This window comes from Ambystoma mexicanum, chromosome 3q (assembly GCF_040938575.1).
Source record: "Ambystoma mexicanum isolate Mex_15411 chromosome 3q, UKY_AmexF1_1, whole genome shotgun sequence".
Lineage (NCBI taxonomy): Eukaryota > Metazoa > Chordata > Amphibia > Caudata > Ambystomatidae > Ambystoma > Ambystoma mexicanum.
In genome coordinates this window covers 921,219,435-921,237,292 of record NC_090926.1, presented here as the reverse complement: position 1 = coordinate 921,237,292, position 17,858 = coordinate 921,219,435, and the positions used below count along the sequence as shown (strand labels likewise).

General features: G+C 59.6%; 1 protein-coding gene across 1 annotated transcript in view; it reads left to right on the top strand.

The window, feature by feature from the left end:
* Positions 1-17,858, top strand: part of LOC138448026 (cilia- and flagella-associated protein 337-like) — a 621,048-nt gene that overhangs the window by 220,095 nt on the left and 383,095 nt on the right. The gene's annotated exons all lie outside the window — the stretch shown is intronic.

Below are 17,858 nucleotides of genomic sequence, written 5' to 3'. Positions count from 1 at the left end.
AGTCGGTTGCCTTCTGTAGTCGCTCCATCAGCCTTTCAGGGGGGACAATGGAAGTGGCCACCCTATCCATGGCCTGAGCCATCATCTCGGATGATGCTGCCTGTTGGGTTGCCATACCGTAAATGGATTGCTCCCATGCGGTATTGCCAGGTGGCGTACGGCCACCACGTCGGCGGGCACCACACCTGTCTGGGGCAAGGCGAACTGCGCCTTGCTGTGCCGGCACTGCCTGAGGCTACAGGACTGCATTCCACCTCTGATCTGCTGGCCCAGGAACAGGATCAGATGTCGCGGAGTGTGACCCTGCATCCGTAACCACCAAAGGCGTAGCTGCCAACACTGACATCCCCATTGAGGGTTCTGACCCTGGTGCAGGTGGGTGGGACAGAACAGAATCCCTCCCTGGAACACTCACCTGCGACGGCACGTAGGTCTCATCATCCGAATCAACACCTGAGTACAGCTCAGGGGAGGTGCAGCCAGAGACACCCCTTGAGAGCACGACCTGCAGCACTTGTGGGTTCTCACCCACCACCACACCACGTCCCTCACTGGTGGTTGGTCGGCCCTCGGACCCCTCCTGGGTCTGCACCATCTCCACAACCCCAGCAGTATCAGGTGCGTCTTCCCCTGCAAAGACATAAAAACAAAGAAATGGAAACAGGCATTAGCACCATGGCACACAATGAGGGCTGAGAAGCAACAGAACCAGTACTTGATTGACACATGTCCCACATGACTAAAACCCTCCCATGCATGCACCCTCACTGCGTATGAAGGGGAGCCAAATGGCACACATTGATGACACCAAGATGGAAGATGAACACATTTTCTGCATGCTGCCTGGCAGTGGCATCACACATTGGCCTGTGATTGCCAGGTGAAACACACATACCATCACACAGATGGCATGTACCATTGCTATTGAGTGAAGATGGAGAGGAGGGCAGCACCTATTCATTCAGTCCAGTTCCCGCATGTAATAGCTTTTCTAATTCAAATAGGTCAGATTTTTCACCTGGAGCTGCCAGTCCTAAATGGTCCAATTGCACAGGGACATGTGTGAACAAATGATATCCAGGTAACAAAGTCACTCCACTTTACCATAGCCATGTCAGACATGTGACTAGAGGACTGCGAAATGCCTAGTAAAAGTGGTGGAATGCAAACAATCTGACTGAATGAACAGTGAAAAATAAGCAACAATGTTGTGGCAAGGTGACACTTCGAGGGCAACTGGCGTGCAGTTGGGCTAGATGTCTACTGTTGGCAGAAGGGATACTGCTATGGCCAAATGCAGCTGCGCAGGATGTATTGCATGAAGCACATGGCTGACCCATACGACTCAGGCGCACCCACTCTCAACTGGCACACAAACATAAGCCCTCATACCATGCACATGGATGACACACACATGTATGTGCACTCACCGGACAATGCCTCGTAATCAGGCAGATCTCCCACGCCTTGGATCTGTTCCTCCGTGACGTAGGTCCCAGCGACTGACTCATGTGGAGTGAGTTTTATGTCTACTACTGGAGACCCACCTCCAGTCACTAGAGTTGCGGCATGACTTGAGGCCAGCTTACTCTTTGCCCTGCGCTTTAGGTCATTCCAGCGCTTATAGCAATCATTGGCTGTGCGCCTCACGATTCCAAGGGCACTTACGATGTCCGCAACGGTCTGCCAGTGTGCCTGGCGTTGTGCAGGTGTGGTCTTGGATCCTGCAACAATGACCATCTCGTTATCATGTGCGGACACATACTCGACAAGTGCATTCAGTTCGTCATCCGTGAAGCTGGGCTTCCTCGACGGGCCGGACTGTGTAGCGTGTCTGGGGCATCAGCCTGTGCCGGACGAGCACTCTTCCTCTTCCGCTTTGAAGGTGGTGGTGATCCTGAGTGTCCTGCGCCGCTCTGGACACTAGGGGCAGGAGCCCTGGTGGACTCTGTATCAGGAGTGTGGGATTGCACACTCAGCATGGGAGTTGGTGCAGGCATTGGCTCAAGTGTAATGGTGTCAGGGGGAATGTCAGCAGGATGGACTAGGACCGACACTGTCCTGGCTGGGTGTGTGAGAGCTGGGGTGGATGGAGCCGCAGCTGCCCCTGCAGCCTCTCCGCCCTGCCTACTTGGGTCAGCAGATGACCTTGCTGCCCCAGATGCACGTGGCATGATGACATCATCGTGCACCAGCGCACGTGTCATAGGCCTGCTGACCTGGAAGTCAGCCATGGAGTCAGCCAGGTCTGGTGCCACAATGGGCTGGTCCAACAAGGGCTGAGCATGGATGGTGTCAGCCACATCAGCCTCAACGGGAGGGGGGGGGGGATTATGGGTGCCCTTGACTGGTCCTCCACACATGAGGGGACAGGCTCACCCTGCAAGTAACGACCACGTCCCCTACCGGATCCACCACGGCCACCACTTGTGGCTCTTCCACCTTTGCCACCCTTACGGAATCCTCGCCTCCCAGCCATGGCACTGATGTTAATGTGCGTATGGGAGTGGCTGTAAACTATTGTGCTGGGCAATTGGGGGTCAAAGGTGTTGGGTACCAGATGGTAATTGTACCCTAGTGCTCTAGCAAGGCTGAATGTAACCCCTGGGGAAAGATGACGGGTCACGCTACGCACAGGAGCCCCAAAAAAGGGAGATGACGTGCACGCAACCCCTCCTAGACCACGTGTGCAGAAAGAAAAACCTGCACTACGCTGTGGCACCCAGTAACACAAGAATGAACGTATGCGTGTCACACGCAGCCTAGAATGACCTCTGAAGGGGTAGCCTACACACGGGGCAAGCACAGATGTTAGATACGTGCGTGACTCACCGTCTGCCAGGTAAAAGAGCGTGAAAAAGGAGCGCGTTTGGTTGGCAACACCCCCGCCAAAAGAAGATTTGTACGCTGTCTGAGGAGACAGGACAACAGTAGAAGGGAACACTGTTTGAGGGAACAGGCCCAGGTAAACCAGTAAAAGAGAAAAAAGAGAAAAAGCTGTCAGAGGTAACAGGGAATACGAACTTGAAACGCCATGAAGTAAATCGCGTGTGAAACGACAAGAAGTACAGAATTCACCCACTCGCTCTCCACGAAAAGCACGTACAAGGAAATGGTGTTCTACACGTACCTTTTATACAGGCCCACACGTCCAGAGTCACTTATGCGGCGTGTACGCGCTAGGGCCATTTCCACCAATTACACGCTTTGTCACTTCTGCGTGTAGGGCCATTTCCACCAATTACACGCTTTGACACTCGGACGTGTCTTTCATTTTTTTAACACGCAACATTTTCAAACGTGTGCCCAATTCAACGTGCACGTGACTTCCTAGACGCGCATACGCTGGCGACGCGTTTACGCGCTAAGGGCCTTTGGTCCAAAGACATTGCATATGCATGCTGCCGTGCATACGCGCATGGCCCTTTCCTCGTATTACAGGCGGACGTGCAGTTTTTCACGCGTGCTGAAATGCGCATGCACGTCTGTACGCATCACGTCACAGGGCCGCTTGCGCTTGAGGGGCCTTCTGTCCAATGAAAATGCGTATGCGTGCAGACGCGCTTACGCGCTAAGGGCCTTTCCTCGAATTGCACGCTGACGTGCAGATTTTTCACGTGCCAAATCACTCCGTATCAAGCTGGCCACGGGTATGCACACGGAAGACCACGCTCCTGCCCAGAAGGCCGAACTACTGCCCCCCAGAGCCCCGAGCACGCTCCCACCTGCCATCTGCTGCTGCCTGACTGCCTGCTGCCCACATGCACTGCCATTTGCTGCCTGCACATCAGCCAGGGGTGCTGCTGCTGTGACCACCCCTGCTGGAACCGAAGACTCCCGACTGGGATTCCATCGCTCCACAGCCCAGCCCCAGGACCCAGTTGCCCACCCACTGCTGCCTCTGGGGTTGTCATGTCGGGGCAAACACCATCTGTGACCACTGACAACCCCCGGCCAGAGAGGCAGAGGGGCACCAGCTTCAGTGCCACCGAAGTTGGTGTCCTGGTGGAGCAAGTCCTGGGGCAGTATGATGCCCTCTTCGGAAGTTCCCGCGCCGACAAGGAAGGACGGACTCGGATCTGGACTGACATCGTGACTGCCATCAACGCGGAGGGGGTGGCAGTCCGCGACTTACAACATGTCAGGAAGCGCTGGGAGGACTTCAGGTCCAAGACCCTGAACAAGGCCCGGCGCCTCTTGAAGGCAGCGGATGCCAAGGGGCGCCGGGGCCACTTGTCGGAAGAACAAATGAGGGTCCTGGAACGCATATCCCCAGCGCTCCACGTCCAGGTCCTAGAGAAGCAGACCCGTCTGGAGTCGAGCGGTGAGTGTACATGCATCCTGATTGTGAGCAGTGCGTGTGGTGATTATTCGGTAGTGTGCAGGTTGCACATCTGTTTGTATGGGGTCGAGTGTGGGTGGGGGTGTACAGGGCCGTGGGGCTGACACATGCGAGGGCTGTAATGTGTGAGACATGGATGGTGCTTGTGTGTGTAGGCTTGCATGCCAAATGCAGTTGTGTGGGCACACATGTTTGGATGAATGTGTATGTAAGTAGACATGTCCGTGATGTCACGCATGTATGTTGTTTTCGGCTGAATGTATCAGCACTGTGTACATGTGCATGTGTGTGTATTTGACAAGGGTGCAACAGTGATGCAACATGGATGCATGTGACAGCAGTATGTGGAAGCCTGATTGGCAGATGTGACATGGATGCCCGTCTGAACACTGCGACACTTGGCAGAGGTGTACACATGCATGCAAGTGTGGTGGTGTGTGTACATGTGTGGTGCACTTCCTGTGTTGCATGTGATGTCGGGCTCACCTTTGGCTGTTCATGCTGTTGTATGTGTAGGGATGGTGGTGGCAGTTGCGATATGGCTGTGGTATGGCTCATGTGTGCGAGTTGTAATGACATGTGTGTTGGGGATTGTGATGACATGTCTGAGGTTTGCCAATGCCACTCATGTGCAACTGTCATGTGTGTATGTGTCCATTGTACAGTGCCCTGATGCCTGTGTTTTGTTTCTCCCTGTCTGCAGCGTCAACTGATGAAGAGGGCAGAGAAGGTGCTGTGGAGCACAGCGGCAGGGATCCGACCGCCAGCCGGAGACGCAAGGCCCGGCTCCCCTCCCGTGTTGTCATCTCGTCGGGGAGTGAGGAGTCCGGTGCCGCATCCCAGGCCGCAGCTGCCGGGGGGAGGTCCAAGAGGCGGAGGTTGGAGTTGGACTCCTCGGCAGCAGAAGGGGCAGCTGGGACCCCACAGGGCCCAACAGGGGAAGATGGCACGGAGTCATCCAGGTTGGTGGGGGGTTTGTTGGAGGAGGAGGCCGTGCAAGCACCAGAGACGGGGTCTGGAGGTGGGGATCCCACTGGTGCTAGTGGTGCAGTGCAGGACCAGGGACAGGAGGCAGCACAGGCTGCCGCGGAGGTGCCTGTGTGCAATCCTGTCCCCGATCCTGTCCCTGCATCATCTTGCACCAGCAGGGATGCCTACGTCCAGACCCGTTTTCAGGCAGGGGATGAGCTGACGTCAACTGGCCTTCCTCTGCCTGCGGACGTGGCTATCCAGGTCCGGGTTGAGCCTGTCCTGGCTGGTGTGGCGTTGCGTCAACGGGCCATGCGAGGTGACCTGCAGTCTTTTCATGAAGAGACTGCACGTCATCTCGAATGGCTCGTTGACCACGTCAGCCTGCTGGGACTGGTCACCCAGGCCGGATTCCTCCGTCTGATGGGTCTTGCTCCGACCCCCTCCTCAACTGGACCCCCTACGCGCCAGTCGTCCTCTGTGCCATCTTCCCACCCATCAGTCACCTGGGTGCCCTGTGGAGCTGCCTCTGACGGTGCGGCCAGGCTGGTGGAGGAGGCATCCCTGCCACAGTCGGGAGTCGGACGTTCAGCAGGGGTGGCCACATCTACGACTGCACCCCAGCCGGCGGAGGATGTGCAGGCAGCAGGAGACAGTGCACAGGCAGAGGCAGAGCAGCAGCAGCAACATGGTGGGAGCCATGAAGGCTCGGGGCCTTCGACATCGGAGGGGCAGGCATCGGCCGGAGGGCAGGAGGACCCAGGACAGAGAGTGTCTTCCGTGTGGCAGCGGTTGGGCCACGCCATAGATGCGGAGCGGCGGCGGGCGGAAGAAGCGCGGCTCACAATGGTCAGGGCGGAGAACTCCATGCGGAGGGCCCTGAGGCGGGCCGAGTGCCTCGAGGAAATCCGCAGGGGGTTGGAGGAGGACACGGTGTCATCCCTGCGGACCCTCGGGGCCATGGAACAGGACCGCCTCCGGGACATCGAACAGGAGTTCGATGATGCCCTGGCCCGGAACACCATGGAGTGAGCCGCTGGACTTGCCCACCGCCTTTGTATATAGTTCTTTAGTTTTAGGTTTCCTTTGTTTGTTCTTATGATTTGGAGTCGACGGACACTGCTCCACTTTTTGTATATAGTTGCATTTTAGTTAGGGTTTTTTGTAGGTTTCCTTTGTTCAGTTGGGCTCATGGACCCTTGGAAGTTTTGTACATAGTTCTTCATTGGATGGATTTTATTTTTCATTTGACTTTGGACAACATTTTTTTGGATTAGGATTTTGTGTTTTTATTTTTTTAAACGGACATGCAGCTTATCTTTTTTTCATTGCCATTGTAGTTTGTTTCATTTCTTTTGCATTCTTATTTTTTTTAATACAATTTTGTTTTCATACTTCACTGTGTGGTATCATCTCATTGGTTTCATGCATGTCATGTTGGGTGTTTTCCCATTCAATTGCAACCATTGTGTGTGACGGACATGGGTTCATTAGCTTTATGAACATTGGGGGTGTAACATGTAATTTCCATTTCCATGTGGGTGAATGGGTTACTTGGTAGGGCTTTTTGGCTGTGGAGGCTGACCATAACGCACATGATTGGGGATTGTGAGGACCTGGTGGAGGCTGCCCATGGTGGCTGGGGGGTGGGGGTGGTGGAGACATGAGTGGGGGCCAGGTGGAGGGTGCCCCTGGTGGCTGGGGGGTGGGGGTGGTGGGAGACATGAGTGGGGGCCTGGTGGAGGGTACCCCTGGTGGCTGGGGGGTGGGGGTGGTGGGAGACATGAGTGGGGGCCTGGTGGAGGGTGCCCCTGCACTGCTGGGGGGTGGGGGTGGTGGGAGACATGAGTGGGGGCCTGGTGGAGGGTGCCCCTGCACTGCTGGGGGGTGTGGGTGATAGGGGACATGAGTGGGGGCCTGGTGGAGGCTGCCCCTGCACTGCTGGGGGTGGGGGTGGTGGGAGACATGAGTGGGGGCCTGGTGGAGGCTGCCCATGGTGGCTGGGGGGTGGGGGTGGGTGGGAGACATGAGTGGGGTCCTGGTGGAGGCTTCCCCTGCACTGCTGGGGGGTGGGGGTGGTGGGAGACATGAGTGGGGGCCTGGTGGAGGGTGCCCCTGCACTGCTGGGGGGTGGGGGTGGTGGGAGACATGAGTGGGGGCCTGGTGGAGGGTGCCCCTGCACTGCTGGGGGGGTGGGGGTGGTGGGAGACATGAGTGGGGGCCTGGTGGAGGCTGCCCATGGTGGCTGGGGGGTGGGGGTGGTGGGAGACATGAGTGGGGGCCTGGTGGAGGGTGCCCCTGCACTGCTGGGGGTAGGGGTGGTGGGAGACATGAGTGGGGGCCTGGTGGAGGGTGCCCCTGCACTGCTGGGGGGTGGGGGTGATAGGGGACATGAGTGCGGGCCTGGTGGAGGGTGCCCCTGCAATGCTGGGGGTTGGGGGTGGTGGGAGACATGAGTGGGGGCCTGGTGGAGGCTGCCCATGGTGGCCGGGGGGTGGGGGTGGGTGGGAGACATGAGTGGGGTCCTGGTGGAGGCTGCCCCTGCACTGCTGGGGGGTGGGGGTGTGGGGAGACATGAGTGGGGGCCTGGTGGAGGGTGCCCCTGGTGGCTGGGGGGTGGGGGTGGTGGGAGACATGAGTGGGGGCCTGGTGGAGGGTGTCCCTGCACTGCTGGGGGGTGGGGGTGGTGGGAGACATGAGTGGGGGCCTGGTGGAGGGTGCCCCTGCACTGCTGGGGGGTGGGGGTGATAGGGGACATGAGTGGGGGCCTGGTGGAGGCTGCCCCTGCACTGCTGGGGGGTGGGGGTGGTGGGAGACATGAGTGGGGGCCTGGTGGAGGCTGCCCATGGTGGCTGGGGGGTGGGGGTGGGTGGGAGACATGAGTGGGGGCCTGGTGGAGGCTGCCCCTGCACTGCTGGGGGGTGGTGGTGGTGGGAGACATGAGTGGGGGCCTGGTGGAGGCTGCCCCTGCACTGCTGGGGGGTGGGGGTGGTGGGAGACATGAGTGGGGGCCTGGTGGAGGGTGCCCCTGCACTGCTGGGGGGTGGGGGTGGTGGGAGACATGAGTGGGGGCCTGGTGGAGGGTGCCCCTGCACTGCTGGGGGGTGGGGGTGATAGGGGACATGAGTGGGGGCCTGGTGGAGGCTGCCCCTGCACTGCTGGGGGGTGGGGGTGGTGGGAGACATGAGTGGGGGCCTGGTGGAGGCTGCCCATGGTGGCTGGGGGGTGGGGGTGGGTGGGAGACATGAGTGGGGGCCTGGTGGAGGCTGCCCCTGCACTGCTGGGGGGTGGGGGTGGTGGGAGACATGAGTGGGGGCCTGGTGGAGGCTGCCCCTGCACTGCTGGTGGGTGGGGTGGTGGGAGACATGAGTGGGGGCATGGTGGAGGGTGCCCCTGCACTGCTGGGGGGTGGGGGTGATAGGGGACATGAGTGGGGGCCTGGTGGAGGCTGTCCATGGTGGCTGGGGGTGGGTGGGAGACATGAGTGGGGGCCTGGTGGAGGCTGCCCCTGCACTGCTGGGGGGTGGGGGTGGTGGGAGACATGAGTGGGGGCCTGGTGGAGGGTGCCCCTGCACTGCTGGGGGGTGGGGGTGGTGGGAGACATGAGTGGGGGCCTGGTGGAGGGTGCCCCTGCACTGCTGGGGGGTGGGGGCGATAGGGGACATGAGTGGGGGCCTGGTGGAGGCTGCCCATGGTGGCTGGGGGGTGGGGGTGGGTGGGAGACATGAGTGGGGGCCTGGTGGAGGCTGCCCCTGGTGGCTGGGGGGTGGGGGTGGTGGGAGACATGAGTGGGGGCCTGGTGGAGGGTGCCCCTGCACTGCTGGGGGGTGAGGGTGATAGGGGACATGAGTGGGGGCCTGGTGGAGGGTGCTCCTGCACTGCTGGGGGGTGGGTGTGTTGTGAGACATGAGTGGGGGCCTGGTGGAGGGTGCCCCTGGTGGCTGGGGGGTGGGGGTGGTGGGAGAAATGAGTGGGGGCCTGGTGGAGGGTGCCCCTGCACTGCTGGGGGTGGGGGTGGTGGGAGACATGAGTGGGGGCCTGGTGGAGGGTGCCCCTGCACTGCTGGGGGGTGGGGGTGATAGGGGACATGATGTGGGGGCCTGGTGGAGGGTGCCCCTGCACTGCTGGGGGGTGGGGGTGGTGGGAGACATGAGTGGGGGCCTAGTGGAGGCTGCCCATGGTGGCTGGGGGGTGGGGGTGGGTGGGAGACATGAGTGGGGTCCTGGTGGAGGCTGCCCCTGCACTGCTGGGGGGTGGGGTGGTGGGAGACATGAGTGGGGGCCTGGTGGAGGGTGCCCCTGGTGGCTGGGGGGTGGGGGTGGTGGGAGACATGAGTGGGGGCCTGGTGGAGGGTGTCCCTGCACTGCTGGGGGGTGGGGGTGGTGGGAGACATGAGTGGGGGCCTTGTGGAGGGTGCCCCTGCACTGCTGGGAGGTGGGGGTGATAGGGGACATGAGTGGGGGCCTGGTGGAGGCTGCCCCTGCACTGCTGGGGGGTGGGGTGGTGGGAGACATGAGTGGGGGCCTGGTGGAGGGTGCCCCTGCACTGCTGGGGGGTGGGGGTGATAGGGGACATGAGTGGGGGCCTGGTGGAGGGTGCCCCTGCACTGCTGGGGGGTGGGGGTGGTGGGAGACATGAGTGGGGGCCTGGTGGAGGCTGCCCATGGTGGCTGGGGGTGGGGGTGGGTGGGAGACATGAGTGGGGGCCTGGTGGAGGCTGCCCCTGCACTGCTGGGGGTCGGGTAGTGGGAGACATGAGTGGGGGCCTGGTGGAGGGTGCCCCTGCACTGCTGGGGGGTGGGGGTGGTGGGAGACATGAGTGGGGGCCTGGTGGAGGCTGCCCCTGCACTGCTGGGGTATGGGGGTGGTGGGAGACATGAGTGGGGGCCTGGTGGAGGATGCCCATGGTGGCTGGGGGTTGGGGGTGGGTGGGAGACATGAGTGGGTGCCTGGTGGAGGCTGCCCATGGTGGCTGGGGGGTGGGGGTGGGTGGGAGACATGAGTGGGGGCCTGGTGGAGGCTGCCCCTGCACTGGTGGGGGGTGGGGGTGGTGGGAGACATGAGTGGGGGCCTGGTGGAGGCTGCCCCTGCTCTGCTGGGGGGTGGGGGTGGTGGGAGACATGAGTGGGGGCCTATTGGAGGGTGCCCCTGCACTGCTGGGGGGTGGGGGTGGTGGGAGACATGAGTGGGGGCCTGGTGGAGGGTGCCCCTGCACTGCTGGGGGGTGGGGGTGATAGGGGACATGAGTGGGGGCCTGGTGGAGGCTGCCCCTGCACTGCTGGGGGGTGGGGGGGGTGGGAGACATGAGTGGGGGCCTGGTGGAGGCTGCCCATGGTGGCTGGGGGGTGGGGGTGGGTGGGAGACATGAGTGGGGGCCTGGTGGAGGCTGCCCCTGCACTGCTGGGGGGTGGTGGTGGTGGTGGGAGACATGAGTGGGGGCCTGGTGGAGGCTGCCCCTGCACTGCTGGGGGGTGGGGTGGTGGGAGACATGAGTGGGGGCCTGGTGGAGGGTGCCCCTGCACTGCTGGGGGGTGGGGGTGATAGGGGACATGAGTGGGGGCCTGGATGAGGCTGTCCATGGTGGCTGGGGGGGGTGGGGGTGGGTGGGAGACATGAGTGGGGGCCTGGTGGAGGCTGCCCCTGCACTGCTGGGGGGTGGTGGTGGTGGGAGACATGAGTGGGGGCCTGGTGGAGGGTGCCCCTGCACTGCTGGGGGGTGGGGGTGATAGGGGACATGAGTGCGGGCCTGTTGGAGGCTGCCCCTGCACTGCTGGGGGGTGGGGGTGGTGGGAGACATGAGTGGTGGCGTGGTGGAGGGTGCCCATGGTGGCTGGGGGGTGGGGGTGGTGGGAGACATGAGTGGGGGCCTGGTGGAGGGTGCCCCTGGTGGCTGGGGGGTGGGGGTGATAGGGGACATGAGTGGGGGCCTGGTGGGGGCTGTCCCTGGTGGCTGGGGGGTGGGGGTGGTGGTAGACATGAGTGGGGGCCTGGTGGAGGCTGCCCATGGTGGCTGGGGGGTGGGGGTGGTGGGAGACATGAGTGGGGGCCTGCTGGAGGGTGCCCATGGTGGCTGGGGGGTGGGGGTGGTGGGAGACATGAGTGGGGGCCTGGTGGAGGGTGCCCCTGGTCGCTGGGGGGTGGGTGGGAGACATGAGTGGGGGCCTGGTGGAGGCTGCCCCTGCACTGCTGGGGGGTGGGGGTGGTGGGAGACATGAGTGGGGGCCTGGTGGAGGGTGCCCCTGCACTGCTGGGGGGTGGGGGTGTTGGGAGACATGAGTGGGGGCCTGGTGGTGGGTGCCCCTGCACTGCTGGGGGGTGGGGGTGATAGGGGACATGAGTCGGGGCCTGGTGGAGGCTGCCCCTGCACTGCTGGGGGGGTGGTGGGAGACATGAGTGGTGGCCTGGTGGAGGGTGACCCTGGTGGCTGGGGGGTGGGGGTGGTGGGAGACATGAGTGGGGGCCTGGTGGAGGGTGCCCCTGGTGGCTGGGGGGTGGGGGTGATAGGGGACATGAGTGGGGGCCTGGTGGGGCTGCCCCTGGTGGCTGGGGGGTTGGGGTGGTGGTAGACATGAGTGGGGGCCTGGTGGAGGCTGCCCATGGTGGCTGGGGGGTGGGGGTGGTGGGAGACATGAGTGGGGGCCTGGTGGAGGGTGCCCCTGGTGGCTGGGGGGTGGGGGTGGTGGGAGACATGAGTGGGGGCCTGGTGGAGGGTGCCCCTGGTGGCTGGGGGGTGGGGGTGGTGGGAGACATGAGTGGGGGCCTGGTGGAGGGTGCCCCTGCACTGCTGGGGGGGTGGGGGTGGTGGGAGACATGAGTGGGGGCCTGGTGGAGGCTGCCCCTGCACTGCTGGGGGGTGGGGGTGATAGGGGACATGAGTTGGGGCCTGGTGGAGGCTGCCCCTGCACTGCTGGGGGTGGGGGTGGTAGGGGACATGAGTCGGGGCCTGGTGGAGGCTGCCCCTGCACTGCTGGGGGGTGGGGGTGGTGGGAGACATGACTGGGGGCCTGGTGGAGGGTGCCCCTGGTGGCTGGGGGGTGGGGGTGGTGGGAGACATGAGTGTGGGCCTGGTGGAGGGTGCCCCTGGATGCTGGGGGGTGGGGGTGGTGGGAGACATGGGTGGGGGCCTGGTGGAGGGTGCCCCTGCACTGCTGGGGGGTGGGGGTGGTGGGAGACATGAGCGGGGGCCTGGTGGAGGGTGCCCCTGGTGGCTGGGGGGTGGGGTGGTGGGAGACATGAGTGGGGGCCTGGTGGAGGGTGCCCCTGGTGGCTGGGGGGTGGGGGTGATAGGGGACATGAGTGGGGGCCTGGTGGAGGCTGCCCCTGCTCTGCTGGGGGGTGGGGGTGGTGGGAGACATGAGTGGGGGCCTGGTGGAGGCTGCCCATGGTGGCTGGGGGTTGGGGGTGGGTGGGAGACATGAGTGGGGGCCTGGTGGAGGGTGCCCCTGCACTGCTGGGGGGTGGGGGTGGTGGGAGACATGAGTGGGGGCCTGGTGGAGGGTGCCCCTGGTGGCTGGGGGGTGGGGGTGGTGGGAGACATGAGTGGGGGCCTGTTGGAGGGTGCCCCTGGTGGCTGGGGGGTGGGGGTGGTGGGAGACATGAGTGGGGGCCTGGTGGAGGGTGCCCCTGCACTGCTGGGGGGTGGGGGTGATAGGGGACATGAGTGGGGGCCTGGTGGAGGGTGCCCCTGGTGGCTGGGGGGTGGGGGTGGTGGGAGACATGAGTGGGGGCCTGGTGGAGGCTGCCCCTGGTGGCTGGGGGGTGGGGGTGGTAGGGGACATGAGTGGGGGCCTGGTGGGGGCTGCCCCTGGTGGCTGGGGGGTGGGGGTGGTGGTAGACATGAGTGGGGGCCTGGTGGAGGCTGCCCCTGGTGGCTGGGGGGTGGGGGTGGTGGGAGACATGAGTGGGGGCCTGGTGGAGGGTGCCTCTGGTGGCTGGGGGGTGGGGGTGGTGGGAGACATGAGTGGGGGCCTGGTGGAGGGTGCCCCTGGTGGCTGGGGGGTGGGGGTGGGGGTGGGGGTGGTGGGAGACATGAGGGGGGCCTGGTGGAGGGTGCCCCTGCACTGCTGGGGGGTGGGGGTGATAGGGGACATGAGTGGGGGCCTGGTGGAGGGTGCCCCTGGTGGCTGGGGGGTGGGGTGGTGGGAGACATGAGTCGGGGCCTGGTGGGGGCTGCCCCTGGTGGCTGGGGGGTGGGGGTGGTGGTAGACATGAGTGGGGGCCTGGTGGCGGCTGCCCCTGGTGGCTGGGGGGTGGGGGTGATAGGGGACATGAGTGGGGGCCTGGTGGGGGCTGCCCCTGGTGGCTGGGGGGTGGGGGTGGTGGTAGACATGCATTGTTGATCAGTAGTGCAAGGTGACATGTGGGTTGGCTGGGGGGCATGCCAATGGTGGATGGGCTGCCTGCGGGACATGAGCAGGGGTGCAGGGTAGTCCCCCGTGGTGTGGGCTGCCTGCAGGGGCCGTGGAGGTTGTGGAGCGTACACCTGGGAGGACCCACACGGCCAATTCACGTGTAGTACTCCCCAGAACCCCTGAAATACACATACCCTGCTGAAATTGCGTGTGGAACTTCCCGCGCACCCCTGAAATACACGTACCCTGCTGAAATCGCGTGTGGAATTTCCCGCGCACCCCTGGAATACACGTACCCTGCTGAAATCGCCTGTGGAACTTCCCGCGCACCCATGGAATACACGTACCCTGTTCGCACTGGGCCAATCGCGTGTGGAACTTCCCGCGCACCCCTGAAATACACGTACCCTGCTTGCACGGGGCCAATCGCGTGTGGAACTTCCCGCGCACCCATGGAATACACGTACCCTGCTCGCACTGGGCCAATTGCGTGTGGAACTTCCCGCGCACCCCTGAAATACACGTACCCTGCTGGAATTGCGTGTGGAACTTCCCGCGCACCCCTGGAATACACGTACCCTGCTGAAATCGCGTGTGGAACTTCCTGCGCACCCCTGGAATACACGTACCCTGCTGAAATCGCGTGTGGAACTTCCCGCGCACCCATGGAATACACGTACCCTGCTTGCACGGGGCCAATCGCGTGTGGAACTTCCCGCGCACCCCTGAAATACACGTTCCCCGCTTGGCGTTTGCTGTTTGCCAGCCCGGTGAACTGGTCCAGGGTTAGCGCAGCCCTTTGCGATGATTTAGCGATTTTGATGGCTTTTCCTTGCGCGAGGGCGTTCTTGGGGGCGTTACTGGCGCTGCTGCAGGGTCGCTGCGATTCTCTGCGCCACGGCTGGTTTGGGAGCCTAAAATCCATGAATACGCTGTGCGCGGAAATCGGTTTTAGCGCACGTGCCTGGCGCAGACAATCGCACGCGGACACTCTGAGCCAGCCGCTTGCGACACTTTTCTGCGAAATTCTATGAATTACCCTGTTAATATGTCCAGGTGAAAGAAATCGTGCTGGTTAAAATAATTTACAAACTGAAAGTAATAAACATCATTAGAAGCCAAAAGGGAGGATTTTATATGTTTGGAAGTTGAAAATTATATATTTAGGGCACAGAGTCCATTTTGATACCGAGTTATATTTCGCAGTCCCATCACTGCCTCCTTTAAACTCCTGAATATTTTGACTGCTCGCCTTTTTGCAATACAAAAGGTCCGGCTAATCAAAACCTTGTCTAAAACGGCTTTTCATCATCTCCTGCTACTTGAGTTCCTAACCTATATGATCATCCAGACTCTACATATCACCCATGTGGATTGATGCAAAGCCATCTGTGGCGATTGGTGAACTGCTTAATTGGAGGGGATTAAATGTGTCCCACAAATATGCATGAGCGACCGAACATAGCAAGGGAGCCTCGAAGTAGCCAAGGGGTCCTGGGCCAGTTCTCCCCTAAGAATATTTTCAAAATAATGGGTTCAAATGGTGCAGTTTGCAGTTTCTTTGAAAAATTGAGTAAAACGCCACACTATTTGCAATTGATTCTATAGGGTAACACTTAGAAAAATAGAAAAATGCGATAATGCAAGGCACCAACGGAGCACAGGACAATTTTTCAAATCATTTCTATGATGCCTTTTCCCAAAATGTATGCCAGGATAAAAACATTTTCATGATGGCTCTGCCTATACATGTCCATGCTGGTTACATCAATATAGGCCAGTATTCTCATATAAGAACATACTTGTGTTTGCTTTGCCCATAATGCAAGTTATGATACTATGGGAATATATGCCCATGCTGTTAATGCAAGTAATGATACTCTAAGAAAACATGTCCATGCTGGGCCGACCGATATATGCCGGTAGCCCCACTTAAGAGCATTCTCCTGTTATCTTAGTCAGTAAACAACTGCATGCCACAGTAAGAAAGCATATTCATACCAGCTGCACCAATGTAGGCCATGTCAGAACACTAATCATGTTGGCTTTATCCTTGATGCCCAGTAAAAAATGCATTGCCACAGAAATAAAATATATTGATAGTGACTGTGCTGCACAAATGGACAACTTCCCCAAAATAGAGGCCATTTTGCAGTCCAAGCACACACACATTCATACAGCATTCAAGCACTCTCTCAACTACTAGTGCAGCCAAAGAGTAGTTATACAATACCTCATTAACCTGCCCACCCATAGAAAATACACCTGGTGCACTTACATATGCAAACCCCCTGCTGCACGCATACATGTTTACACCCTACACAGACACATACTTTTTTTCTTACCCGCAGTCCCATTCCAGATCAAAACTCTGCCTGCCAAGATGGCCCTCCAGCTCCAGCACAGTAAGCAGGAGGAACTAGTAAGCAGGGAGCGCTTCCTGGTTCCTGCACATGCCCAGTGTATCCAGAGTGCCCCCACATAGGCAGCTGCAGGAGCGCCCCCTATGTAATTCAACCCTGATGTGCTCCTGCCTGCATCCCCAATGGGCCATGCCAGGCGGTGGAAGCAAAATGTCCCCGGCGTTGCATGGCCCATTGGACATGCACAATGGAGAACTGAAATTTGTCAAAAGGAAAACACATTTCTCTTTACAACTAAAGCCAGCCTGAAGTGTTCTCTCATCTGCTTGCTGCAGTTGAGGGAGCACTCAATGTTATCAGTGGGCTGGCTTGGTTCATAATGGGTGGAAAGTCAGCATAGGGTGTCCAATCAAATCCCAAGCCATGTTTAAGAGAGTCTAGGAAAACGCGCTTCAGTTCATCTTCAGACTCCAAAGCCGTAGTGGCATCACATCAGTACTGACGTCCACATAAATACTCCCACTCGAGAAGATTTTAAGTCGGCATAATTGATCCTGCTATTTTGCTTCTAAATGGACATGGATGAATGTGCCACTGATTGGTTTACTAATCTAAATTGAATCAGGCATCACTGTACTAACTGTGCACATCCTTGAGAATGGTTTGAGGACCTGGCATTGAAATGCAACACTGCAAGTTACTGGATTTTGTATTGCAACACCTGGCATTGCTGCGTGCCTTTGTGAATTTGATAGCGACACCTTCATATAGTGTGAGTGCCTTACATTCTAAGTGCGCATAATTCCAGTAACTAACGAGTACTCTCTGGGCGTGTGATGGCAATAGATGTCCAATGATGCCAGCACCGGGGAGTATGATGCCAACGCCCACACAGTGCTTTTTTATCAGCCATGACTAATGGCTTTAGAAATGCCTGTTTTTCTACATTTAGATGAACTGTTTGGAACATGCCATGGTCTGCTAAGCAATTGTCACTAGCTACGTGTTTCCCATATTTGCTTTTCTGTGAACAGTAAGAGCTCTAAAAAGCGATGAGTCATGATTCAATTGAAAGACGACGCTAATAAACACTTGAAGTGTCTGAGATGGGATAGCCGCTGCACGGAAATGATGCCATGTACTGCTGTGTTCTGGGTGTTCATTGTGTTCTGTGACTTTGCTGAGTTGAATGAGTTTTTTTCATTTTGTCTTTTGTCCCTCCCTTCCTGTTCCTTCATTATCTCCCTTGCTTTCAATCCTTCACATTCAGTCTGTCTGCTCTCCTTGCTACCATTCGTTTCCACTCATGGGCCCTCATTACGAGTTCGGCGGTAACCATGCCGCTATTGGCGGCATGGCTGCCACCGAAATCGCGTCGGGGTCCGGGTCCTCGGAATGAGGACTTACCGGGCCATTCCGAGTTCGGAAGGCCCAGTAATTCCTCCCTCCAAGGACCCGGACACGATCCTTCCCTATTCCCATTTCAGCCCCCATAGGGAGATTACCAGATGGCACGTTGTTTGCTCCCTCTTCCCCTCGCGGGACCCGGTAAGCACGCCTGGTTTTCCCAGGCGTGCTTACCATGTCCCGCGAGGGGAACTCGTAATGCGGCGGTACGGGGTGAACGGCGCCGGCACCTTTTACGGCGCCGTTCACTCCGTACCGCCAGGGTCATAATGAGGCCCGTGGGTTATTTTGGTTGTGCTTCTAGTCATGCAAATGTATTCTTTGCTGTAATCATTTACACAATATTTAGAAACAGCAGTTAGGAGGGTGAAACAGAAGAGTAATGATGTTCTTTAAAAGGAAGTAAAACACAGGAAACTGTAAGAGA